This window comes from Labrus mixtus, chromosome 3, assembly GCF_963584025.1.
Source record: "Labrus mixtus chromosome 3, fLabMix1.1, whole genome shotgun sequence".
Lineage (NCBI taxonomy): Eukaryota > Metazoa > Chordata > Actinopteri > Labriformes > Labridae > Labrus > Labrus mixtus.
Window position 1 is genome coordinate 12,952,565 of NC_083614.1, and position 27,006 is coordinate 12,979,570.

At 41.7% G+C, this 27,006-nt stretch overlaps 2 protein-coding genes across 3 annotated transcripts in view; one reads left to right on the forward strand and one right to left on the reverse strand.

The window, feature by feature from the left end:
• The window catches only part of bloc1s2 (biogenesis of lysosomal organelles complex-1, subunit 2), a 287,967-nt gene extending 276,102 nt beyond the window's left edge, over positions 1-11,865 (forward strand). The window contains exon 6 of the transcript XR_009666850.1: positions 11,856-11,865. The gene's annotated coding sequence lies outside the window, so the exon portion shown is untranslated. The remainder of the gene's footprint in view (positions 1-11,855) is intronic.
• Positions 1-25,811, reverse strand: part of dab1a (DAB adaptor protein 1a) — a 109,899-nt gene extending 84,088 nt beyond the window's left edge. Inside the window, exon 1 of one of the 2 annotated variants that reach the window (XM_061031871.1) lies at positions 25,760-25,811. The gene's annotated coding sequence lies outside the window, so the exon portion shown is untranslated. Of the gene's footprint in view, positions 1-12,943; positions 13,181-25,759 lie in introns of those variants that run through there. The other variant, XM_061031863.1, reaches the window with a different exon arrangement.
• Between the last annotated feature and the right edge of the window lie 1,195 nt (positions 25,812-27,006).

Sequence of the window (27,006 nt, forward strand, 5' to 3'; positions counted from 1 at the left end):
CTGTGGCGCTCGATCAAGGAGCACAAATGACCTGAGAGCAGGTGATTAAATCCTCCATTCATCCTTAAAGAAGACCCCTGTCCACACACACACCCTCGCTCACACACAAACTTCTTGAATGCACTTTTAATCCATATTTATAAACCTGCTAAATGTGTCACTCAGTCCCAGGATTGTATGTTTTTCTTCACAATGAAAAATGGTGACTGTTTGGAGAGATGTTCGACAGACTGTGAACATATGCAGAGGTGTTTTTACTCCTTCGCTGAAAAACACATTTACTCAGTTGCAAGTTTTCAAAGTATCAAACCTCGATGGATAAAAAACTCATGATAGAAAATCTTAGATCAATGTGTTAGTTTTTTTGAGTCCTCCCAGTTTGACAAAAAAATCTCTTTTCTAAGATTTTTTTTTGGGGTGTTTCTAAATTCTATTTTGGGCCACAAGGTTTTTAACTGTGACTAGCAGTATATTCGTCAAGGATTGGTTGTTCCACTTGACCAACGTGAAAAAGTGTTCAGTTTTCATGCAAAAGAGATGCTGCAAGCAAATTGCTTTACACGGTCTTATTAAAAAAAGAGGAGGATCTCACTATATTATTACAGTCAGGTCAAACATCACAGGATTCTTCTGGATTGGCTGGATTGGAATTAAGAATACAATCCTGTGCGGTGTTCTAAGACACACTACTGAACAGAAGACCCCCATCTCTTTACATCACTTAGTGATTTAAACCCCCAGTTACACACCTGTAAACACTGTATTACTGAACAGGTAGGAGAGGAGGGGGATTTAATGGGAGGTTGTGTTTCTCTGTTTCTGCAGGATTAGTGATGTCTGTTTGCTAACACACAGGATTATCCATGAGAACCTGATACGTTATCAAAGCTTCTTACTGCACGGTTTAAGTGAGGGTCTTCCCTTCACTAGTACTCATAATAAACTGCTAAACGCAGTTTAAAGCTACGTTCGGCTTTCATAAAATGAAACCCACAGTTGTAATTTATTTTCTGTAAATGCTGATCTAATAAACACATCCTCAGCGGTACTAAAGCTCCACTTTTACAGCTCAATCTAAAGCACAAAGCCATGCTAACTAGCTCTGGGCTGATGCAAGCTGGAAATTCCCAGCAGTTAAGTGAGGACTGATTCATTTTATCTTTATTCCTAATGTGTATTTATGTGTCTGCGGGAGAAATCCTCTTACAGCCGCCAGTAAACAACATTAATACGAGGAAAAATGAAAAGACTGGCACAGGAGGGATATACAGAATGAAGGGTCATTAAAAAGGTGTTTTTTTATTGTGTGTTCTTTCTGTTCAAAGAGTTCAGAGCTGCATCTTAAAGAAATAAGAAAAGTGCCTAATCTGAATAAATGTGACAAAATGTATATATTTATAAAGAAGAACCGAAATTTGGCTAGGATATAGAGGATGGCAGTTGAGTAAAAGAGGTCATCAGGGGGCCATACGGTGGCCCTGAAGGTCAAATGCAAAAATATTTCACCTTCTGCGAAAAGGAAGTTAAGGGATTTTTTCTGAAAGTAAATTAAATGTTTTCCAAGTAGTATATTTATGCTTTTACTGAAGTGTTTTTGTCGTCTGGTGAAATGCAATCAATTTGCAATCATAAAACATGTGTGTACTTGACCTTCAGGGCCACCGTAGGTCCAGGTGTGTGCTCCTGCAGATCAAAATAAAGAATTGTAAAGGCCCAAATTTGGCGTCATATTTTGTTGCATGTAATAATGCCAATATTCCAACATATACTGATCTAAATTATTCCATCATTTATATAAATGTCCCACTAGACTTAAAAAACATACAGAATAACTGTAAAGAAGGAACAGAGTCTTCTGCGGTATCTAAAAAATAAATCAAACTGACTAATGAGAAGTGTTGTAGTAACATTTTAGACTTCCTTTTCTTGGAGAACTTTGCCGGTTTCAATGTTTCTGTCGCAGCATTTGAATCCTTTTCTTAAGAAATGTTTTATTGATGTTTTAATTATATTCTTTATTTATTCACAATTTCTCCCATCTACTTATATAGATGCCATTTCTTTAAAACTCTGTTTTACAAATCCGTGTTTTACAATTGTATCTTTGTTTGGGATTAGTAATGAGCTCTACCTGGTTGTGAACAAAAGTCAGTTACAGGAAGAAAAAAATCAAAAACACTTAAACCTGCAGCTGCAGAGGTTTTTCACTATTGCTTTAATGCAGCATGAAACAGAATCCATTTTTGATCACTTTTATGTTTCCACCTTAATTGAAAGTTAACTTGGTTTATGGGCAAATCAGATTTCATGACCCATGAAACCATAAAACTCTGTTCTGTGATCACAAAGTGCTGAAAGAGCCACCAGATTAAGCACACAAGATGTACATAACTGCAGAAGTGTGTGATATGATGTGATGTGATGTGATGTGATGTGATGTGATGTGATGTGATGTGATATGTGTGCTTTACATGAGTCTGTACAGCCAGGTTTGAATCCACACCATCGCTCCGATGTGTGAGCACAACATACTCGTGTGTTGATGTGTCTGCGTAGCTTTGCAATACTCCGCCTATAACGCTAGTTGGCAGTGCATTTTTTTCGAGAATAAGAAACCATTGCGACTAAAACCGAGGGTAATATGTTTGAGTTGAAGCTGAGAAATATTGAGCGCTAGTTAATTATACTGCTATTTTTGCAAAGAAGAAAAGAGAGGAGCCATCGTAGGAGATTAACGTAAGGCAGCTGAATAAATAAATCGAGGCGGTGGGGGGGGCATGTTTGCTCTTGTCAATCAGGCTTAAGCACAGTACCGTACAACTTTGCTAGTGTGAGTGCGCCCTAAGAGACATGGATGAGGAAATGCACTCCCAATATTTTTCACATGTTGTCAAGTAGATTTGACAAATTGGTTGGTCATCTTCAGCCATTTCTCTCTCACCAGAGTACATACACTATGCCTGTAGACAATCACAGGGCTTGGGCTCTGCGTCATTTTGATGGGTAGTTACATTTTTGAGGAGATGCATGCCAGGCTACGTACGTAGGCTTCTGCATAGGTACAAGGCTACGCTAACCTTCAGTGTATGCTATAATGTTGATTCAACGCAGAAACCAACGTATGTTCAGAGTAACAGCTCTCCAGGATGAATCAAGCAGCATCCCAGTGCAGCTTGGGATGTGTTTCTGATTCCCCCCCCCCTCCCTTTCTGCTCTGCTGTAACAGATGTCCGGCTCACAGGAACAGAATATAGGTTACCAGCACCTCATCTGTCAAACAAATCAGGGTCAGAGACGCTCATCACTTTTTCATGAATGAGAGGACTGACCATGAAAGGGCAAAGTGAAAAAATAGATACTGCAGAGTGTTGCTGTGTTTTGCAGAGATAATGTGTTAGGGTTCATTATAGAACTGTATCATGTCTTCAATGAAACTATGCCTGCATGATATAAGTATTATACCATGTGAGATTAAATGGTTCAGTATTGCGATCACTATATGAAGTGTGACGATGAAACAAATATCAAAGAGCACTTTTTACAGTAGTTATGATGTTCTTCATGTCTAACATTATGCCTGTTTCAAACATGTTGCAAACATGTCACATGAAAGTTATCGCCAAACGTTTTCAGAACGTTATCGCCAAACGTTTTCAGAACGTTATCGCCAAACGTTTCCTCATACTAGTCTCGGGCCCCAAGCAGTTGCCTGCCTTTCCTGCAGCGCCTCTGCCCAGGCCTCCATCCAACAGATCAAATGTACACATGCTGAGTAAGAAAGCATGGCTTTTTAACATTAAATCATTTCGCAATGTGTTCACTGCAAATGCTCATGTCGCAATGATGATAAAATTGTGATGAATTCACAGCTCTAAACGACACATTATGCAACGGATACAATCTACTTCTTTGTCAACCACACAATGCCCGCTGTTTATCTTACGTGGTCAGCTGAGTTCAGAAGTTGGTTAAATCAAACATGGATGATGATTGTTTTCATTTTCAGAAGATAAGACTGGTTCACTGGACATATTGATAAACCTCATTATGCAATAACTAACTTGATGCTAACTTTGGACATTATTACACGTAATCATGTATCCAACAGATCACTCGTAATAATGTAGCAACAATGACGACAGACAGATATCAGTCTGCAACTTTTTGCATGCATGCGAGGTTCAATTTAAAGTTCATGCTAACTTCCCACTCCAAAGGTTTATTGGAGCTAACTTGGTCTTCTTTGCTATGAAAAACTAGTGGACATGAAGGGCAAGAGGGTGCTCCAAACACCAAAGTGAAAAGAAAAAATATAACTTGACGTTTATCATGTTCCACAGGGACAGCTCAGCAAAAAGCTCCTTAACTGAAAACTGGAAACAGTTTTTTTTCTTTTGGGGAATCACTTTCACTTATTGCTCTACATGTTATCCAAATACTCAGCGTATGGCTTTAAAACCTCAGAAACATCACATCCTCTGGTGGTCTCATCCCATCTTGAGTTACCTCCGAGTGAATGGAGCGTGTTGAAGACAGGAGCTAATGATGGATATTGAATTGTGGCTAATCTTTACAAACAGAGAGAGACAAAGGCAGGGATCATGGGACATTTAAAAATTCATTAGTGTGCAGCCGCAGAAAAAAGTGCACAGATGGAGTGAAAGTGAGGGCGACAAAGAGGGAGAAAGAAAGAGAGAAATATAAAGAGGAAATCCTCGGAGGGAAAACATCCTTCCGTTCCCGTCTGCGTCTGTTTCTTCCTCTAACTTTGTTTCAGTCTCACAGCGAGTGTGGAAGTCAGTGGAGCCGATCCACAAGGGGAAGTGTAGCTAACAAACCCCCCGGCTAAACCCGCTCCCTCTCCCCCTGCATGCATTCATTATCTATTGTACAGGCTGAATGAAGAGCGCAGTGCAGGAGCAGGCATCTCTGCTGCTCGGTACACGCTGCATGAAAGGCTCAGAACACAAATTAAAATGTAATTTATGACGCTTTGTTTGCAGCTTTCTCTGCAGCGACTAAATGTCACAAGGAGCGTGTAATACTGCTGGGGTCTGCTGAGGCACGACACAGGGCCAAGATCACTGTGTGTGTGTGTGTGTGTGTGTGTGTGTGTGTGTGTGTGTGTGTGAGAGAGAGAGAGAGAGAGAGTGAGAGAGAGAAGATGGGGTGGTCAGGGATCTTGACTTCTGGGGAAATGAGAATGTAAGGCGTTAAATTAATTGAAGTGTTAATGTGCTGTGACTCCAGTGTGCCGCATGCCTCCCTGTGTGTGTGTGTGTGTGTGTGTGTGCGTGTGTGTGTCCTGTGCTGAAGTGCTTTTGTTTGCTGTGAAAACTCATTACCAAAGTGAACACCTCTGTGGTTTCAGTCCAAAGTGGTGCTAGGAGAGCAGGAGGGTTCAGGAGGACCGAGAGGAGAATGTGATAATGATGATGTGAATGTGAGGAAGGAAAACAAGAGTTTCTGTTCCACAATTAACATCTCAGAAACACGGGGCATCCCTGAAGCAACGCTACAGGCAGAGAGAGACGCAGAGCCAGAGATTTGCTCAGAGAAAAAGGAGGAAAGAGAAGAACAGAGACGACGTGAGGAAACACAGAGAGGTTAAAGATGGAGCCGTGATGAAGACGACGAGAGAAGGAGACTGCAGAGGTTTGATAAGAATGAATGAAACAAAGAATTTCATTCATTTTCACCCTGTTAGTGACAAAATGACTACAGGAAAGATCTGATTTAACTTTGGAATTCATTTATGATGAAATGAAGACGCTTAAAGCTCCTTATGACCAAGCTGGACTCAACAGTTGGTTGTTCTAAACTGCAGATACTTTTGATTTTAAAAGTTGATCCGTACAATGTACAGTTGATACACATTTACAATTCCTGCTCAGGGATGCATATATTAATTTGTGAACATCTTTGCACGAAATGTGCTCAATACAAAGGTTTTGTAAGATGATAAAGTCAAGGATTTGAATAATCTAGACCTCATTTTGTCATTGAATTCTCTGCACCTCTCTCCTATTTCATCTGCATCATTGAACTCAGAGCGACAGCAAGTGAGGTTGCAAATAAAATTAAAAAACAGATCTCTGATTGGCTCTGCATTTCTTTGTTGTGTTCCGTTTTTGTTTCTCCTCCCAGCTCACTGACTGAATCAAATCCTTACTTGAAGTTAAATGACGTCATTAAACGTCAGCGATGTGACTGGAATACTTCTTTGTGGTAAAGCTTGATGATTAACTCAGCATTTTCTTTTAAACACTGCACTTTAAAAAGCTACAAATAAAGTTTTGTATCAAAAAGCTTAACTCACGTGACTCACAAAAGTCTGAGTCAGGTGTCCAAAGCTATGAACATAATATTTAATATGGCTGGGGTGACGTGGCCTGTAGCGGTTAGCTTGCGCCTCCTTCATGGAGAATACAGTCCTCCAAGTTCAAGTCTGACCTGTGGCTCATTTCCTGCACGTCATGCTCTGATCTCTCTCCCTTATTATACTCGATCAACTGTCCTATCAAATAAATCTTGAAAAACATAAAAGTTACACGGCTACGTTAGCAGGCTGCAGACATCAATACAATAACAGCCGCCAGCCGGTCAGCCTGAAGTTTTTGACATTAAATCATTTCAAGCTCACCATTTCTTTCTGTTTTGGTTCAAATTAACACTTTTAGAATTTGGTTGTTTTGAAACGTAGCATTTAGATCAAGTAAATTATTCTAGCCATTGTACATCCTGAAGTTATGAGGAGAAATTAGCCAAATTAAAGTTAGCAATCGTTGTTACTTCTCTATTGATCAACTCATTGATTAAACGATTAGTCTTTGCAGCTCTGTTTATCAGCTTGTTCTGTTTCACAGTCTGACGCAGAGCGATGCCAAAACCCACGCTGCAGCCTTTTCACACTCACGCACACAGACGCTGTGTGTGTGAGTGTGTGTGCACGCTGCTGTTGTGTCTGCAGATGATAATCCCAGCGGTGTGGACAGATTGAGAGTGTTTTAAGCAGATTAGAGATTAACGACTGCAGAGGCAGATTAGCTGGCAGCTCCGATCCGAACCTCTGGATGGACTCTCACAGACCCCTCACTCCCTGCAGAGGAGACAGTGTGTGTATGTGTGTGTGTGTGTGTGTGTGTGTGTGTGTGTGTGTGTGTGTGTGTGTGTGTATTTGTAAGATATCACAAACACACACCGCCTTTATGTGGAAAAAGAAAGCAAACACATACACATGCTCCCAGGAGGCTGTAAATACATTCTCAATGCCAGTTATATTTCAGAGAATGACATGCAAACACAAACACACACACACACACACACACACACACACACACACACGCGCACACACACACACACGCACATACACACTCACACACACAGGATGGGGATCAACAGGAATGACAGCGAGCAGACGGTCAATTCCCCCTCTGTCTTTTAGCAGAGATTTATTCTTCTATGGTCTTTTACTCCATTGCAAAAGATTCCTTTGCTGTCCATATTGCTGACAAATGAAAGTAAATTGTGAATGAATGAATGAATGAATGGAGAAACATGATAAAAGCTGTCTCTATGGGAGACAGGGAGGTTTATGTTTCCCTGGAATTGACTCCAAGCTGTATTTGCATATTTAAGGAAAACTGCAGCATGTTTGAGTCTGACTGTGCTGCTTCAGTCTGAGTCAGAGCTGAAGGAGAAGGAGGCACATAATAAAACACCTGAGGAGGGAGAGTGTACAGTTTTTGTCTACTTTAGATGCAGCCAAAAAGGAAATATCAGTTGTTTCATGCTTTCGATCCTGAGACGAGAATGATGTAGGAGGAGGTCTGTAAAGAAGTTTGTTTGACTCCACAGGCAGGTTAAATACAAGAGGACAGTTATTTTTCAGAACTGACCATGCTCTCTTCGTGTTATTTTGTCCTGTCTATGACGTCATACAGAACTTTTTCTTTAGTAACTTGACCTTTTACTCATGTTGATTTCTTTAGACTGGATCTCTAAGAAAAGCCTCATTGGTACTTCAGCATGGGGGCAGATTTTGTTTTCAAAACTTGGGGATAAAGTAGATTATTGAAAGAATGGGCTGTAACATCTTAAGTTATTTTGTGATTAAATTCAATGTTTGACCTCTGGGTTTATGGTTGAGCATGTAATGCGCATATTAAAAAAACAAAAGACAAAGAATCAAACGTCACAAAGCAGGCGAGAAAGTTGATCATGAAGATACACAGAAGTAAAACAAAATGTAACCTAAAGTGTATCTGCATTTGGATTACTCACCAAAGACTGAGAGAAACTGCACCTGAACGGAAGGGGAGTTTCGCAACAAATTATTGTGCAAATTGCACCCAAAAAGAAGTGGACTGGGTCTGATTCATGTCTGTATTATTATCATCTTGGAACACATTATAGATCGTGTGATGCATATTTCTCAGTAACTGCGGTGAAGCCGGCGGTTGGCGTTAAACTTCTTCTTGGCAAGACTTCCTATTCTGTGCAGCGTTTATGTCATTTCTAAGTCCATAACATCCCAAAGTAATGCCTGTTCATCTGCAGAGTCTACACAGTGCTCACTTCGGAGGTATGAGCCTGAACTATAAAACTATTTTCTTGTGATTTATTTGCAAATAACGTGAATTCAGTTTGCTGAAATAACAGCTTCCTGATGGAGATGAGTAAAAAGTCATGCTTTGTCTGGTCTGTCGTCACGAGGAGCAGAAAACAACTTTCAAAACGTTTGTTTGTTGAATGGAGGTTGGATTGAGCATGTCATGTCTCTCTTTTTGCTCTTTCTTTTGCACTCCAAGAATCTCTCTTCATTTTCTGTTGGCAACTTTAATTGAAAATCTTTTTTCACAGGAATAATGCACATGTCGCTGAGTAGCGAGACGATAGTGAGGGCTATCAGATGGGGCCCCCTTAGGGAGGTTTCCTACTGTCATTTTAAGCTTTTCACATTTTGAGCCACTGCTGTGGTTCGAAAATGTCATCATCCGTCTGGGCCCCTCTACTTGCCTGCAGCACCTAGCAGTGCCTCTGTTACTTAAGGGAGTCTAAAAAAGGAGTTGTGTTGTTGGAGATAAGAAATAAATGGTAGATTATAAGGCGAAGGGCTTTTGAATCTTTGTTATAGTTCATAGAGACATGTGTGTTGTTCCACCTCAGCTAAAAGAACGGCTTCTGACTCACAGCCGGAGTCGTGTCGAGTAGGTTACTTGGAAGGTCTGTCAGTTTGCTTTGACGTTGAGTTGTATCCATGGAAACAGGTGTCAGTGGGGTGCCTCAGAAAAGTGGGCAGCCTCATTAATTATGAGGTTGCAGTATGACTCTGTGGTCGTAAAGTGACTAATCTGGACCTGGTTTGGCGCCAGTTGGGGTTTAAGTCCGAACTATGTGCACTGTTCAATAAGCCCCTCCCACCCTTACTTCTAAAGTGCATGGATTTAAACTTACAAAGAGCGCCGTTACAGAAACACCCTGAGCTCCATGTAAGTCTCTGCAGGTGTCTCTTTATTTTTCACAGCCTGTCGTTTTTCTAAGCAGACATCCTCATGGTTTCAGATAAAATTCTGTTCAGCACAAAACTGTTCTGAGAGGGAAAAAACAGAAGAGCTTTCCAAATACCAGAGGAACACAGAGTCTCCGACTGAGACACAAATTCAGAGTTACAGGCTTAGTGTTTCAAAAGCTGCTAAAAGCTCCAAGAACCGGAACAGAGAGCTGCAGGTTCACATGAGTCCTGATGTGAAGAACACACTAATAACAGCTCTGTGCTGTAAAGCTTCAGCCCAACATTCATTTATTCAAACAGTCTGCCATTCAAGACAGGACAAACTACACTGCATGGGAAAGACATGAATTACACGAGACAGAATGGGTTGTGTAAACTGGCTAAAAAAAAAGGGAGGCAGAGACTGTGAAGGAGCAGACGGAGAGTGGAACTGAAAGAAAAAGACTCTTCAACAGTCTTTTCTTTCAGTCTGAGCACAAAGCAGGTTTCCATGGAGCCCCCGAGTCGCCTGCTGGGCCCATACAGGCAGAAGTAAGAGCTCTGTGAGGCAGCGAGGGAGAGAAACTCCTTAACCTTGGCAAAAGTAAAAGAAAAACAGAGAGGCATTCAAATGTCTACTTCAAAAGCTTAAATAACAACATACAGCTGTAAAATGTGCGGAGGAATTCTTACTCAAGTTTATTCATTATGAGGTCACTTTATTGGATGTATCGACTGTGTGACAGGTGTTTTTAAATTTGAAGTAGTCTTTTGGGTACTTTTTGTGGTAGTTTAACCTGTGCATATGCTTACTCTGCAATTACAATATCAGTAGTTTCAAATATTGATATTTAATCTAAGAATAAATATGGTGGCTTAAACCGATTACCGTGGCAATTTATATCACTTTGTTACTACGTTATGAGAAGAACGAGGGAAACTTAAGGTAAGTACATCATCCAAAAAGGAAGACATTGGATAAAAGAACAGCAGAGAAAATAAGTTAAACGGTGAAGCCGAAGAAAAACCTGACACATGCTGACTTTATCCAGAGTTTCTCCTGACAACCCTGCAGAATTGTTTTCCTCAGAAAGGCTCAGTGAGATGATGTGAGAACAGAGCAGGATAGAACCAGTAGAATTCACCTCAAGCGAGTGGGAGGTGGTGGTGATGGTCATACCAAGCAAATCGATGCACAACCATAGAGTGTGCGCACGCAACCGGTACGATATCCACATAAGGAAACTGCTGCATTTATTTTGTTCGCCAGTATGTTCTCCTCCATTGTAATTCTGTCGAGCAAACATAGCATATAAAGGCAAATATTTCATTATAACCTTTTACTCTGTTGCTTCGTTTTACGTCATGTCATGCATCACAAGACTCCCCCCCACCCCACCCCCGACACACACACACACTGGTGCATGTGTGAAAAGCCACATCTAGGGACTTTCAGGAAAATTCCTTAGAAGTTCTCAGGCGTGCATGTGTAAAAACAGCTTTAGTTAATCAGATATCGTGATGCGTTTGTCTTGCAATCAATCAACAATGTAAAATCTTGGTATCATGATATTGTTGTTATCATGTATCATATTGTTCTTTGCAGCTCCCTGAATACTAGGGGTGGAAATCACCAGAGTCCCCACGATATACGATATTATCACGAGACACGATACGATTCTATTGCGATTTTAAAAAATTTGGCGATATGCTGAGAACTGCGATACAAAGTATAGCGATTAAGCTTTTTAACTGCATATTATGTCCCATATTAAAAAGCATATCTAAAATATCATATTTGGACGCCATGAGACGACATAATATTGCCACTTAAAATATCGCGATACTACACTGTATCGATTTTTTGCCCCACCTCTACTGAATACTGTGTTTTGTGAGAAGGTAATGTTATTTCAAACGCATGTATGTTTGTATCTTTTGTTTGAACTCTGTCTTTTGTTTGAAGTTGCAAATACAGGTGCCGTAATGCAAGAAAAAATTGTGTGCCTTTATGAAAAGAGTATCATCATTGTGTCATGAAATTCTGAACCAGCTGAGTAACTGATAACAGAAGAGAAATGTGTCAGAGTAACAAGTGATGTTACAGTGGCACAAATTACAGTTAAGTTAAAGTTAATAAGAGAGCAGCTGTGCAGTGAAAGAAATTCAGCATGTGCAGGTTGCATGTATTAGACTGATTTTAGGCCTGAAACAAAACCTCAGAAACACTCCGATGTGTGATTTGGTTGTATTCCAAACTGACACATGCATACACTCACACACTCACACACATGGAGCAGGCTGAGTGTCAGACAGAAGCAGAGAGCAGGGTGAGGGTCTGCAGAGCTCCACAGCCTCATGATTAATGCGGCTTTTAGCTGCAGCGGAGCCCCCACCTCCACTACCACCACCGCCTCCTCCGCCCCCCCCCCCCCCCCCCCCCCCCCCCCCCACCTCAACAGCAAACTGACCAGGGCTCCCATTCGGCAGCTCTCCTCCTACCCGCTCTCTCTTACCCCGTCAACCAAAGCCCACTGACTGTAACCTCCGCACCACAACCTCCACTGCACAGCGTCTCACTTAATTTCCCCTCACTCCAAAGTAAAACCGAATCCCCTCCATACACACATCAGGAGCATCATTTTAGAGCAGGAAACCTCCGCGCGTAAACGAGCGTTAAATAAAGTGAATACAGCCCGTGTGGATGTGCACATGTCGGCTACAAAGTGAAATAAAACATCAGCTTGGTGCGCACAGTAGGATCAATAAAGTGTGAAGAGATATAAAAATAAATCAAGTATAATTAGGTTTTCATAAAGTCTCCACGGTGCACCACAGAGCGGCTGTCCTCTTTTCGAACATCATTTTCTTTGGGGCTAAAAAAAACGCACAGACACCACGCAAGAAATGCACCGAGGTTCACGTAAAACATGAAAGATGCAGCGAGACCACAGGGGTGAAAACCTGTGATGGTTTTATCACTTTACGTTAAATTCTGCAGCCGAAGTGAGACGAGCGGGAGAGGCTGAAGCTGAATGCAGCAGAGCTCCGGCTCTCTCTCTCATCCCGCCTAACACACACACACACACACACACACACACACACACACACACACACACACACACACACACACACACACACACAGACCCCCAAGAACAACTAGCTATGTTCAAGAGAGGGGGTCACTCCCCCAAACACCGGTCAAACACACACTGACACACAAACATATGCGCGCACACTAAAATCCCGATGCACCATCATCATCATCAGCAGCAGCAGCAGCAGCAGCAGCAGTAGATAATTCATTGCAGCAGCGCACAGTGAATCCACAGGCTCATTTTAGGTCCAAACACACTCACACAAACTATCACACACACACACACACACACACACACAGACCAGTCTCTGGACACTGTGCGCACGCGGACAGGACGGGCTCTGCGCTCTTACCTTTACACTACAGCGAGAAAGAGCACAGTTAGTTCCCATGTTGAGAAAAGGCGTTATAGAATCCACTAAGTATGTCCCGGTGCCGCGTTCAGACATCCACAGTGTGTGTGTGCGGGGACAGTAATCCACTTTTCCATTCCGGGGAGAGCGCGTGCGAGCTCCGTTACATCTTTTTCCACGATACCCCTCCAAACTATGCAGGCTGCTTTCAGCGCGTTTTTCTGCTCCTCTGCCCCCTCTCCCGGCTCTCTCTCTCTCTTTCCCTCTCTCTCTCTCTCTCTCTCTCTCCCTCTCTGAGGTTGCCTGGTTACCTCTTTCTGTAGGCTGGTTCAGGCCGCCGGCCGGGAGCCAATCACGAAGCACGGTTCCACTTAACCCCTCCGCTGCTTAACTGTCCTGATTTCCAGCTTTCAAGGAGTGGGAAGAGTGGAGAGGGTGAGAGGAAGAAGAAAAGCAGTGGGTGATGGTGGGGGATTTAGAAAATGTATATTAACAAAATTATAATGAGGAGGAGAAGATGAAAGGAGGGAGAAAGGAGGAGGGGCTGATGGGAGAATATAGGTTAGAAATGGAAAGTTGATGAACACTTGTCCTCAGACTTCACTGTGCAGACTGAAAGGAGTTCAAGAATTAATAATGTAAACACGCAAGCTGAAACCACAACTCAAGTTTAAAAAAAACTGCAGTACATTGTGTGTCCACTAGAGGCTGTCTCCAAAAGTGAGTCAGTCCCCACAGAGCCCCATGTTAAAATGTCCAACTTTATAGCAGAAATAAAAATGATTACAGGCTGCTGCAAAAACTGTTTTGGTCTCTATAGCTCATTTCTCTCTTCAAGAAAACTGAACAGCTGAATTGTTACACAGCTAGGGTGTGTGGTAAACCGGTATCAATTCTGGCAACTGTATTATGTTCTGTTCTGTAGCGTCGCAGAAGCTCCATTGAATTAATGTTAAACAAATTTTATTTCCAACAAATCCTTCACAATGAAAGCCCCCAGTTATAGTGTTGTAGAACTCTGGTCTCAAGACCACTTTTTGAAGGTATCTGTATCATCTCGGGATCAAAAGCATTTTTACTTGGCCTTGTCATGGACTAGGGGGACTAAATCAAGACCAGTGAAGACTACCACTGATAGGCTATCTTAACGTCCTTACTGTTATTAGAAGGAAAACCCAAAAACTCAAATAGATTTGTATCCCCCGGTTACGGTTGCAACCTTCCCGGTGTTACGGTCTAAGTAAGAGACACGCCTGCTGTACTCAAGATGTCACCCTATCTTGGTCTTGGTCTAATGTTGGTCTCACCCCGCCTTGGTTTTGGTCTTATGTTGGTCTCACCCTGCCTTGGTCTTGGTCTTATGTTGGTCTCACCCTATCTTGGTCTTGGTCTAATGTTGGTCTCACCCTATCTTGGTCTTGGTCTAATGTTGGTCTCACCCTATCTTGGTCTTGGTCTTATGTTGGTCTCACCCTATCTTGGTCTTGGTCTTATGTTGGTCTCACCCTGCCTTGGTCTTGGTCTTATGTTGGTCTCACCCTATCTTGGTCTTGGTCTTATGTTGGTCTCACCCCGCCTTGGTCTTGGTCTTATGTTGGTCTCACCCTGCCTTGGTCTTGGTCTTATGTTGGTCTCACCCTGCCTTGGTCTTGGTCTTATGTTGGTCTCACCCTGCCTTGGTCTTGGTCTTATGTTGGTCTCACCCTATCTTGGTCTTGGTCTTATGTTGGTCTCACCCCGCCTTGGTCTTGGTCTTATGTTGGTCTCACCCTGCCTTGGTCTTGGTCTTATGTTGATCTCACCCCACCTTGGTCTTGGTCTTATGTTGGTCTCACCCTGCCTTGGTCTTGACTCTGTCTTGATCCATAAATGTCTTGGTCTTGTCTCTTGTCTCAAAGCACTCCGGTCTCAGGTATGTCTTGTTCTCGGTTACTGTGGTCTTGACTACAACACGACCCAGTTATAATGTTGCTGAACCACTTTTATTATGAAAGAGCCAAGAACCAAGAGAACTGAACACAGTGACTTATAAAAACATCTTTCTCAGGTTCTGCACAGAAATGAGTTGAGGATCGCATCAAACAGGTTTTGTTTGAGGGGGGAAAGGGGAGTGAATAAGCATTCTAATGCGTGATCCCTTTTAACACTGCAATACCAGGATATACCGTTACCACAAAAAGAAAAAGAAAACAGGAGAGAAAACATGATCTGAATCTCAGGTCATATCGTCAACCTCTAGCTGACGGCAAAAAAATGCAGGACTCCAGATTTCAAAAATGCAGGTGACAAACCAATGAGTGACATCATGATGACTATGGCCATTTTTGGGACTCTCAATTGTTGACACACACTCACTTCTTCTTCACACACATTCAGTAACAAGAAACACACTCATGGAGCCGTGAATGCACACTAGCAGTCATCACACAGTCATTCAGCACAGAGTATTGATCTGTTAACCAGCAGCAGGCCATAATCCTGTGTGAGTGTGTGTGTGTGTGTGTGTGTGTGTGAGTGTGTGTGTGTGTGTGTGTGTGTGTGTGTGTGTGTGTGTGAGTGTGTGTGTGTGTGTGTGTGTGTGTGTGTGTGTGTGTGTGTGTGTGTGTGTGTGTGTGTGTGTGTGAGAGAGAGTCTGGATTTGGCAACCTCACCACTCTGTCTCACCTCCTCACTCTGAGTGGGAGCACACTTTTGGATCTTATACAAAGTATTTTGAAAGAGAAGAAGGACTTTGGGCATAAAGACAGACAGAAGAGCTTCCTCTCTGTGGTTTATTGATCCCTCAGCATCAGACTGTGGAATATAAGATGATGAAGCTGCCCAACTCACCGCACTGAACAATAGTATAGCCAGCTGTATTTTGCAGTTTCATACATTTTCCTCCTTAAGCCCTAACCTTGTGCCGTGAGCCCCCTTTAATCCACACCTCCTTTCACTCTTCCTCCCCTGCTCCTCCTCCTCGCCTCAGATCATCCAGATGTGTGCTGCTGTCAGGGGTTTGGAAGTCTCAGCGTGGACACAGTTCCTCTGATCTCTGCAAAGACTGAAACACACTCAGCAGTCTGAGCAGCTAAACCTCCCCCTTCTCTTCCAAACAGGGATGAAGGCCGCGCTTTCAAAGTTTCTACAGACACAAGGAGAAGAGTTTTTGTGAGCGAGGAAGCTAGATCAGAGATCTACTGAACGATGAACGTAGAAAAATGTACTTACAGAAGTAACTTACGCATCCATATGATAAAGCAAACAAGACCAGAATAAATTGTGTTACTCTTTATTCCAGCCACAGTGTGATCCCGACAAAGCTTTTAATAGCATGCTAAATATATATTGATCATGATTTTGTCCACTCAGTGTTGCTGGTACACACAGTCAATTGAAATCCATACATTCCTCAGTGACATACTGACTGAGACAGCTGAGTTCTCCTGCAGGTTGAGCAGTGTTACCAGTGACTACACGTACCATGATGCATTGCAAACTATAGCTCTCTTCCTAGAATAAATCTGTGTGACTATCCGGTCAGACAAAACAGTCTCCTTACAACGTCTCCTTATCTATAACTATTTCTGCGCTCACATTTTGGGGTCAAACGTTCTCTGTGCGAAGCATAAAAAGGAGTTTGCAATGAAAGTAAAGTTAGAGTCCAGCAGTACAGAGAGTGTAATTCTTTCAGGACAGCGAGTATGGCACTGGTGCTGGAAGAACAACTGACTTCAATACTGAACTGAGACACAGAGAAGATCTGCCATACCTGCAGGATTTTCAGTCACATCATTGTTTTACTAGTTTAGATTATATTTTAAGAATTAGGTTTGTATATATAATAATGGTGCTCTATTACATATTTAAGTTTTCTAAAGAAACAACTTGATCTGCTCATCGTACTTCCCTTCCATTCTTTCTCCACACACAGGCTGACACACACACACACACACACACACACACACACACACACACACACACACACACACACACACACACACACACACACACACACATGAATCGAATAACAAACTTGTGTTTTGAAATGAATCAGTTGATATTCCACTATCACATCAGGGCATCAGTGCTTATTAATGATGACGCATATTAAGCTTACTAACAATTACTGCAGCTGCAGAAAAACATTAAAATGACGGCATAAGAAGCTCGATCTTATGTCTTATCTGTTTCCTTTTGAAGTTATTAAGCCATTTGAATGCCAAGGCGTTAATCCCAACATGTAAATATTCTGCACCATAACAAGGTCTCTCTCAACAAGGTTTTGCAAATGCACCTTTGCTGCATCCTGTGCTATCTGCAACCTAAGATGACTGAGATGAGTTTGAAGAAATACAGATAGCCCAGAGTTTAATTTGTGTCTTCAATGCAGAATGATGGTGGATTAAGCTGAGCCTATGTGACACTACTTTAAATATTTAGTTGACTTGTGTTTGCTGATTAACAGGTTTCAAAGATCAGAGTTTAAAGTATTTTGATTATGTTTCAATGCATATTTGTTCTCACCAATTTCCAGGAAAATTATTTCTTAAAAGGTTTCAGTATGAAACCTTTTAAAAATCCTGATTTATCCATAAACTTCTTCCTTCCTCCTCGCTCTCTCCTCCCACCTCCTCCCATCTCTTTCTCTAAGTATAGCTGTAGTTTACCGTCTCTATCTGTGGAGAGCCCTCCTGTCTATCTCCCTCCCACACTTCAGTATCTCTGCCCTTTTTGCCGTATCTCCCTCCCTCAGTATCTACCTCCCTCCCTCACCCCCCCCCCCCCCCCCCTCCCCCCATCTCTCTCTCAGTCTCTGTCTGTCTGTCTCAGCTTGGCTGCACAGATAACTCCTGGATGCTCCTGTGGGTAGCCAACAGATACGTTTCTCTCTTTCCCCTCTCTCTCTCTCTCTCACACACTCACAAACACACAGCAGAAACACACCTGAGTAGATGTAAATCTTATAACCACGCACACATATGAACAAACAGCTTTTTAGGGTAATGCATGGGAATGTCCTGATGGATGTGATCTCTGTGAGAACGTGAAGGTCAGCTCCCTCAAACTGTTCAACATATTTTCATAGGATACGATTCCTCCAGCACAAACACTGAAATAGACACACGCAAATAAAATGACCGAAAGAGAGAGTGACTGCAAAAGAAGGAGACAGAAAGAGAGACGAACAGAGAGAAGCACAAAGAATAGAAATGTATGCATATTATCTGCAAAAAAGGGTCAAACTCGTTAAAGGCAACAAAGACAGCTCTCTAATTGCCTGAACACAGAGCAGCTCAACTGCCGTCCACTCTCTGAGAGAATCACTGCACACACACTAACTCTGTATAATTAGAGCCCAAAGCATCATGTAGCATGTTGACCAGCAATCTACAGACTGCACATACAACAAATGTATTCTACACAGTATTAAAACATGTTCACATTGTTGAAATGATGCAAACTCAAAAAGGCTAAAAAGACACAAACCAAGACAAGAGATCACTTGTTTTTAGCTCAACTTATAAAAAGGAGGAGAAACGGATGTCAAGATAAAAAAAAAAAAAAAAAAAAACCTTCTAGATGTTGTTAGTAGCTATAGCCAATGAACATGCTGTGTTGAATATGTAAATCCAGCGCTGGAGTTCAGAAACACAACGTACTAGTGATGAGGCACGTCCATGGTTTACATAAATAATGCAACAAAATGTCATAACATACAATAACATGCAGTGTTTAAGAGATGAGGAGGAACTGCAGAAAAAACAACAAACATGAATCCTACAGGAACTATTCTTCAAACATTGAACATATCTGAATCTTATGGAATTACAATCTTTAACATAAGTCTTTCTGTCTGCAGATTAGTTTGACTGGACCTAACGGCCTTGTATTTGTATGCACATCGATGTCCTGTTCAGTGATTTTGAATGTTTGCACAAGCTGTTTGACTGATTTGCATGACCAAAGATAAATGCCTTTTTCTCGTCTTGGCTGCCTACATTAGACGAGACATGCATAAGGACAGTTTCCACCATTTTTTTGACAAGATAATCCTCACACACACCTATTTGTAGTAACGATTTCAAAGTGGTGATTTTACAGACACGAGATCTCACAGAAACTCGCGGGATCAAACGTGACTTCAAAAGAAACACAAATACGGAGGACGACTTGCATGAGACGTTCTGAAGACACTCGTGTTGTTGTAATTAACACAAGCTGCTCTTCTTTTTCAATATTTCTCTTGGCTCAGGGCACAGTTGTGTTCATGTTCGCTACCATGTTTGTGAGCTGTAAAATACGCAAAATGCTCACGACCATCCTCACGGTCACTGCCTCCTTTCACTGATTGAGACAGAGTGTTACTTCACGTCCTGCAGATCCTCCTTACTGTGTTGAAATGATGCTTACTGTGGGCACACTGTAATCAGACCTTAGTTGAACCTGTAGATGACACAGTCTCCTCTGAAAGGCGTCAATATGTCTGGAGGTGAATCTGAGAGACTGGAATGAGATTAGCTTTGACCCAGAATCACAAACAAGAACACAGTGACCCGTCTCACCTGCTGTCTCACACTCTGCTCATAAAGCTTAAAACACCAGGGCGCTGTGTGTGTGTGTGTGTGTGAGTGAATGAATGAATAAATAAGAGAGAGAGAGAGAGAGGTGAAACAGAGCTCTGAAGCTGGACTCAAAATCACAGCAAAGCGTAGCTATCAAAGCTCACCACTGTTCCATAAGTCAGATGTATCAGGATATCAAGCGTCTGACAGATGTGAGGAGAGGGAGCGAGCATGTGGAGAGACAGTTTATGAGAGAGGAAATATATTGAATGTGAAGAGTGTGTGTGTGTGTGTGTTGGCACACATGTAGAGGAGTTCTGACACGCACTGACAGGACGCTCATGTTACAATTTTATATGTAAATACTGAAACAGAGACTCTGAAGGATGATCACTGCTTAGAGCAGGGTGACAGGTTGACTTAGATGTTTGGTTAACGTAGAGGAGAGGGGAATGTGCGTGCGTGCGTGCGTGCGTGCGTGCGTGTGTGTGTGTTTTAACCCTCCGATATAAAGATGTGCTCTGCTGAAATGTCACACATGTTTATGCTTTCAACACGATGTGTAACTTTGAGGACCTTTGCCTCTGGGAGTATCCATCACATTTCAAAATATTTCATTAACATGTTTGAGGCATATGCAGACATGACACGCACACACACACACACGCGCACACACACACACACACACACACACAGTTAACCCTCTAAACACAAACTCCATCATACAAGTTGCTGCAGCACAAGTCAAATAAATGTATAAAAAAACAGTAAAAAAAAAAAAAAAAAAAAGACGTTGTTTCTGTATGTTAGCAGATCATTTATTTGTCCCAACACTTTTCTACTTTCACCCTGTACCATTTAAAAACAAATTCCTTTCTAAATAGCTTTGATGTGTTCATGGAGAAAATACATTTCACTGCACCACCTTTCCATCATTAAGGGTGATTTATGCCTCATTGGTGTGTCCATCCAGTGATATGGACAGATGTAACCTTGTGAAAACTGGGTAAAAGACGTGTGAACTGAGGGAGAAGATATGCCCGCACACTTGCTCAAACGGTTCAAAAACCCCACAAAGACCTGGTCGAAATACTGTGCAAGTGTGGAGGCACACCTTCTTCCTCAGTCTGCTGTTTTTTTAATTGCCCTGCACCTACGTGCTGTGCGTATAACTACCCCCTTTTAAAAAAAAGGTGAAGACAAACACATGTTAAGGGAAACTGTTTGGTGGAGAGGAGGCGTCACGTGAACGTGATGTCTGTGAGCAACAGGGAGAACTTGGAGCCACGATGGATGAAAATGAATCAGCCAACACAGCCAACATGGCCGACATGCGACAAGCAGCAGATTGAATGTTTATTATTTTCACTCTTTTGTTCTTCGATTTGAAGTTAGAATGATTTCAGTTGCTCCAAATATGAGCTGAACTTCAGTTAGCTTTGCAAACAAACAGCCGGTAAAAATGACCTTCAGAAACAGGACACTTTGGGATCAGAATAAAGTGTTTAACACAGCCGTGTAATAACACTCCACATCAGTTTATATGCAGATTTTAAAACATTAGTTATTATACTTCAGGTGTGAAGGGCTGCTTATTATCACTATGTTGGTGTATTACTCAAATGAAGTTAATCCGATCCACAGTATCATATGTCTATGTTTTATTTGATTGTGTCTTAATCCTCTCTTACTTTTCAAAACTTTTGACCTATTTAAATGTCTTAAATCTGCTCTCTACTTAGTTTTTCTGTATGGCTTGTTTAACATTGCATTAAGATACATTCATTGCCATTATCTGCTTCTTTTTAATTGCTGTGGACATAATAATTAAGACCTGTCATCATGAGTTTACTCAAACCAACTGGTTTTATACAGACTGTTGTGAAGAGCAACTTGCAATTGTTTCCACATAAAGTTTTGGTGTTTGACAAATCTAAGATGTAAATAACTATACAATAATCCAGAGTAAGTTTAAAGCATAAAGTGAACGTGTTCATGTGTCATTATAGAAACATAATTTGTGTCTGAGAGGTAATTAAAGGAAGTTATTAGCAGGACAGAATGAGCAGCGAGGCGACAGGAGGCCGAGGTGATAACGTTAACGACAAACTGTCAATAAAGCTTTAATTTTAATCTTGCTGTTGTTAACAGGGACACTGAAGTAGCTTTGCTTCATTTATCTGTTTATTTTTCATTTAATACTTTTGCTAAAGGTACGGAGGTAAAGTTATGTGTTAATAATGTTTTGTTTTTTAATGGAGTCTGGTGGCTTTGGATTCACCTGTGTGTGATTTCATGACGCTCAGCGTGAGTTCCAGCAGGAAGAACATCCATATATCCATTCTTTAATTCATCACTCATCAATATCACTTCCTCACTCTACCCATCTCTACCTGCTCAGATGATACTGGAAGTTTACTCTCTTAAATAATTTACCAACCAGATTTCAATCTGTTCCCCTGTTTGGCTGTCAGTTGTCATTTCAGTGCATAGTCACACCCATTTAGAGCTCATCAGTATTAACTAATCAATTCATACACATTGATACACACCTGATGAAGCCGCAGAGCAACTTTGGTTTAAGTGTAATGCCCAAGGAAACATATTTTCTGCAGGAGCTGGGCATTGAACCCCCAACCTTTCGGTTGAGGGGTTAATGACTCCACTGGCCCACAGCCGCCCTGGGTGTATCCAATCCTACTGTCTGCATCACTATCTCTCTAAATAGATGAAGATATCACCATGGAGTGTCATGGCTTAAGACATTGCACATGTCTTATCTTTTCTAAATGTTTTCCCTCAAAGAAATTTAGTCCTTCATGATTTTATAAAATCAACTTATGCTCCAACAGAAATGTTTATTTCTGTAAGCTGCTGTCAGTAATGTTTCCTTCCTGTAGCCATTATGTCCCATTTTGCAGTTGCTGCATGAATAAAGCAATCTGCTGGAGCAATTCCAAAATGTTTCTCACCATGTAGTTACAACACGCACGGAAAAAACAGGACTCAGACCTAAAGAATATCAGATTTTCTCGTTTTTCACTCCCAGAGTTAAATTCTTATTGAAGACAAACTCTACATGTAAACCTGAATGTTAAAAAATGCAAGAATATAAAAATCAATACAAAAATCCTTCATCACTGTGAATTGAGAGTCGATACGAGCTGCACATCCTGTGCTCCTGAAGAGCTCTGACACAAACCCTGCTCAGAGTCTAAACTCTGTGAATCACTCCGTAAGAGGCGAGGAATGGGGGGAGGAAGGCAGTAGATGATAGTAGTGTGAGGAGGGGTGAGGGGGGAAAAGAGGGCAGAGGAGGTGGGATAAGTCAAGCTGACACACTTTCAGTGTATTCTCAATATAGTAAATAATGCAGGCGGGGCTGTTTCTCGTGGATGTTGTCTTCATTCATTTTTAACTGGTTCACTTACACAGTAGTACTCCTGTAGCTCTCTCCGTGCAGGCATGTATTCAAAGCGCCCAGATAACCTTAAGTTAAGGTCACTCCAACACAGGCAGGTTAATGGCTCGCTGCTAATAGTTTCTTTCATTACTGGAGTTAATTAAAGCTTCAAAATCCACTTCAAATCCTGCAAGACTCTCAGCTTCTTTAAAAACGATTCAAGAGAAAAGCCAAGTGAATAAATAGATTCAAATATAACTTATCTAAGTTTTCACATCCCCCAAAAAATACTTAATTTCACTGATAAAAGTTACCAGCAGAAAGACCAACAGCCTCAAAAATGAACCCTGATTAGAGTCACATTGTTGCTCCAGGATTTATCTCCTGATGGTCTAAGCCAGCGGTTCTCAACTAGTGGGTCCTGACCCAAAAGTGCGTTGTGGTGCTGTTTTGGTTGGGTCGTGAACATGTGACTTGAAAAAGTCTCAAAAAGTCTTTTTTTTTTTCAGTGAACGCTCTTAAAGCATGTTGGCTTTGTTCCTTCTCTTTGTTCCATCACATGTTTCGTACCGTCTGAGGTCCAAACTGCACTATTTTTCATTCGATAAATCTGATTGGTTGAAAACAATATCAGAAATTTGGGTCACGATCATGAAGGAGTTGGTGGTGGGTCCATAGACTAGACCAGTTGAGAACCACTGGTCTAAACCATCTCAACTCATCTAGCCTCAGGACCCACTACCAACATGAAATATCACAATAAAAATTTCTGATATTTTTCAATCAATCAGATTTATCTAATAAAAAATTGTGCAGTTTGCAGCTTCCGTCAAATGTTTAGTTCCTCAGATGGTGCAAAACTAACACGTTTTAAAAAGCGTGTAACAGACTGTTTGAGACAAGGTTTTTTGCTGGCACATGCTCGCGACCCACTGAAAACAGCTCCGTGACCCACTTTTGGGTCCCAACCCACCAGTTTAGAACCACTGGTCTAAACTATAGTGTTTGTTACATTTCAAAGTTCACCATTTTTCCTTTGAAGGACAATTAAGTAAGAACATTCTTGAAACCTGGGCTCTATCTTTCACATCAGGAAGTCTGAACGATTAAATGAAAGATTAAAGACGTTTTTAAACGTCTCCAGGAGATTTCTTCATAATTTTTTTAATATAAAATATGTACAAATTACAAATAGAGCCCAGTTATATAAAATATCAGAATATAGCAATGCTTTGCCGAAGAATGCAACACAAAGCTGAAAGCATGGACACAGCAGGTCCTCTGCTCGCTTTCTGAGACTCTACAATACGGCTAACTGCATTACATTGGTTCATACGGTCAGACACAGTGTTGATGAAAACCTATAACCTCCACCTTCACCTTAACTCACAGTGTGTGTGTGTGTGTGTGTGTGTGTGTGTGTGTGTGTGTGTGTGTGTGTGTGTGTTGAAGAGAGAAAGTGTGTTTCTGTGTCGGTGAGTGAGTGAGGGCTGCCGGAGGCTCATTGCTCATCTCAGTGGGTATAAATAGAAAAATCGAGAGGCAGGAATATAAGAGCATCACAGTGTGTCTGTGGGGCGTCTGTGGGGCGGAGAAGAAAAAAAAACACACATCGGATCTGAGAGCAGGTGGATGGGCTGCAGCATTCAAAGCAGAACAAATGTTACATCTAATAGAAAGTTGGGTTTGTATATTGGAGGAAGGTGTAGGATGAAGATTCAGGAAGAAACAACATCATAATGCAGAGAAGTCAAAATGTTGCATAAATAATTTGACAGTACAGAAAAAAAAGCAGCAACTGAAAAAAAGATGTTTTCACTTTTTTTGTAACTCTTTTTTATCTCCTGCTGCTTGTTTGTCTTCGTGTGCATTCATGCACTTATGTTGAAATCATGACATGTGAAGACTTGACGTTTTGTTTTAACGTGTGTTATTCAGCCTGGATTTATTTGAAGTGTGTTCTGATGTGTTTTTGATCACTTCCTCATTCACCTTTTCAGTATTGACACTCAATAAATTCATCGACAGAGGCAACTGACCTTTATGATACTTTCACATTTTGTGTCGTCAGTGAGAGGGGAAAGGTCACACAAAGGTCATTTTGGAAGCTATAAATTGAGGCATCTGTAGTTAGGGATTGTTCACTGAAAGAAGTGCACATCGAGGCACAAAATAGTGCTTAAAACTCACACAAGACGCCTGACATCTCACTGCAGAGTAGCCCGAGTGCGGCAGTCCCCATGTCTTCAAATGCTGTGGCTTTGTCACAGCCTAACACACAGCTGCATGACACACCTTTAAAGGTGTCTGCACACTTAGCATCAGGCTTTCAACTAACTCCACTGTGAACTTATATGAGGTTCAGGAGAACTTCTTCAGACACTAAGAGAAAAGGAAGTGAGATGACTCAGCATTGAGACACAGGAGGTGCAACTAGAGAGGAGTTCAAACAAAGAAAAGATGTCTGTCAGGAGAACGCTGTTCAGGTCCTGTATGATGGCAAAGGTCGACACTTGTTATTGTTTTTTAGAGCTGCAAGTATTTATGTTTTTATGGAAAAGTTGTCAACTATACAACTATTATTTGACAATGAATTTATCAGTTTGAGTAAATGAGATAATAAACTGATTAACAGACATGTGCACAACTCTGGGGACTGCTGTGTTTGAAAACTGTTCCCGGGAACTTTGTGCATCTAAACTAGACCCCCGGTGGTACAGTGATATTTGACAAAGAATGAATCTTGGGTGAAATGGCACACTCGAGTAGTGTCCCATAGATTTGGTTTAACAGCAGCTGAAGTGGAGGAGCAAACAGCAAGTTGGGATGTTGTAACAGAGCAGCATTGTTTAAAAGACCATGACATACCTGTACGTCACCACACCTGGTTTCCATATCACTGCTGCTCCTCAAAGAAGGAAAACGCACCTGCAGGAGAGAGAGGAGAGGGAGAGAGAGAGGGGGGCACAGCATTAAGAAAAAGCACTTGTCAGGTAGCCCATTAGAGTACCATTACAATACCAATCTCTGCTCCCCATCTCACAGTGTGTGTGTGTGTGTGTGTGATTCCCTTTCTGTTCTTCCAGTCGCCAGCGGGGAGATAAGATCATTACCTGTGACTGCAAGGCTAATGTCACGCACAGCCTCAAAACACACACACACACACACACACACACACACACACACACACACACACACACACACACACACGCAAATGGAGGCTAATGTGACTCTGCCTGAGTAACGAAAGTAGTGTGACCACGGGGCTCGTCTTCGTTTGGATCTGTCGTCTTGTTTTACAACCTGCCTTTAACACATCTGAAACAAGACGACGGAGAGAAGGAAGACGACAGGAGGAGGAAAAAAGGAGAAACTAATTGGATCTCTCTCTCTCGTTCTGCAGCAGGAGTAAAAATTGTGTGTGTGCGCTGTATGGATGGCGCAGCTGCAGACATAATGTATGGCTCAGTGTAAGCTCATTAGCAGCTGTGGGACTGTGAATGACAGATAAGGGGCGATGTAGAGGGGGAGGATGGGAGGGGAGGAGATGGGTCAGAAGGTGGGGATGACTGGTTTGGCCCCTCATTAACCTCTCCATCAGTCTGTTCTTTACATTAGCTCTATAACATCACTACAACATGACACTGTCTGCAGGAACATGTTGCACTCTCTGCTCTTAGCAGTTATTTTAAACTTTGGCTTTATTATTTGCATATTTCAGGATGTTAATGACTCAAAGGTACAGTTTCTTTTGGATTTGCTCCAGTTCATTGATTCAGCCTTCCACAGCTGTAATGGCTGAAACTAAATTCTTCAGACACATGGGCTCAGCACTACACCAACAATAACTGCGTATTTAGACGTAGAAATGACTGTTTTTGTCAATGGAGTCTGATGTAGTGACTTTTTCTGATTTTGTAAGTAAGCGTCGTACCCTTCAACAAAAAGGTAAATCTCTGTAGAAACACAACAAAACTTTTTTTTTTCCATTAAAGGGCGATGGAAGACAAGGAACCGGGGGTCTATTTGATATAAATGGGGTCAAGATGACTGTTTCGAACTCTTTGAAATGAAGTAGCAGCAGTGACATGAACTGTAATGGCTGCAAAACTACT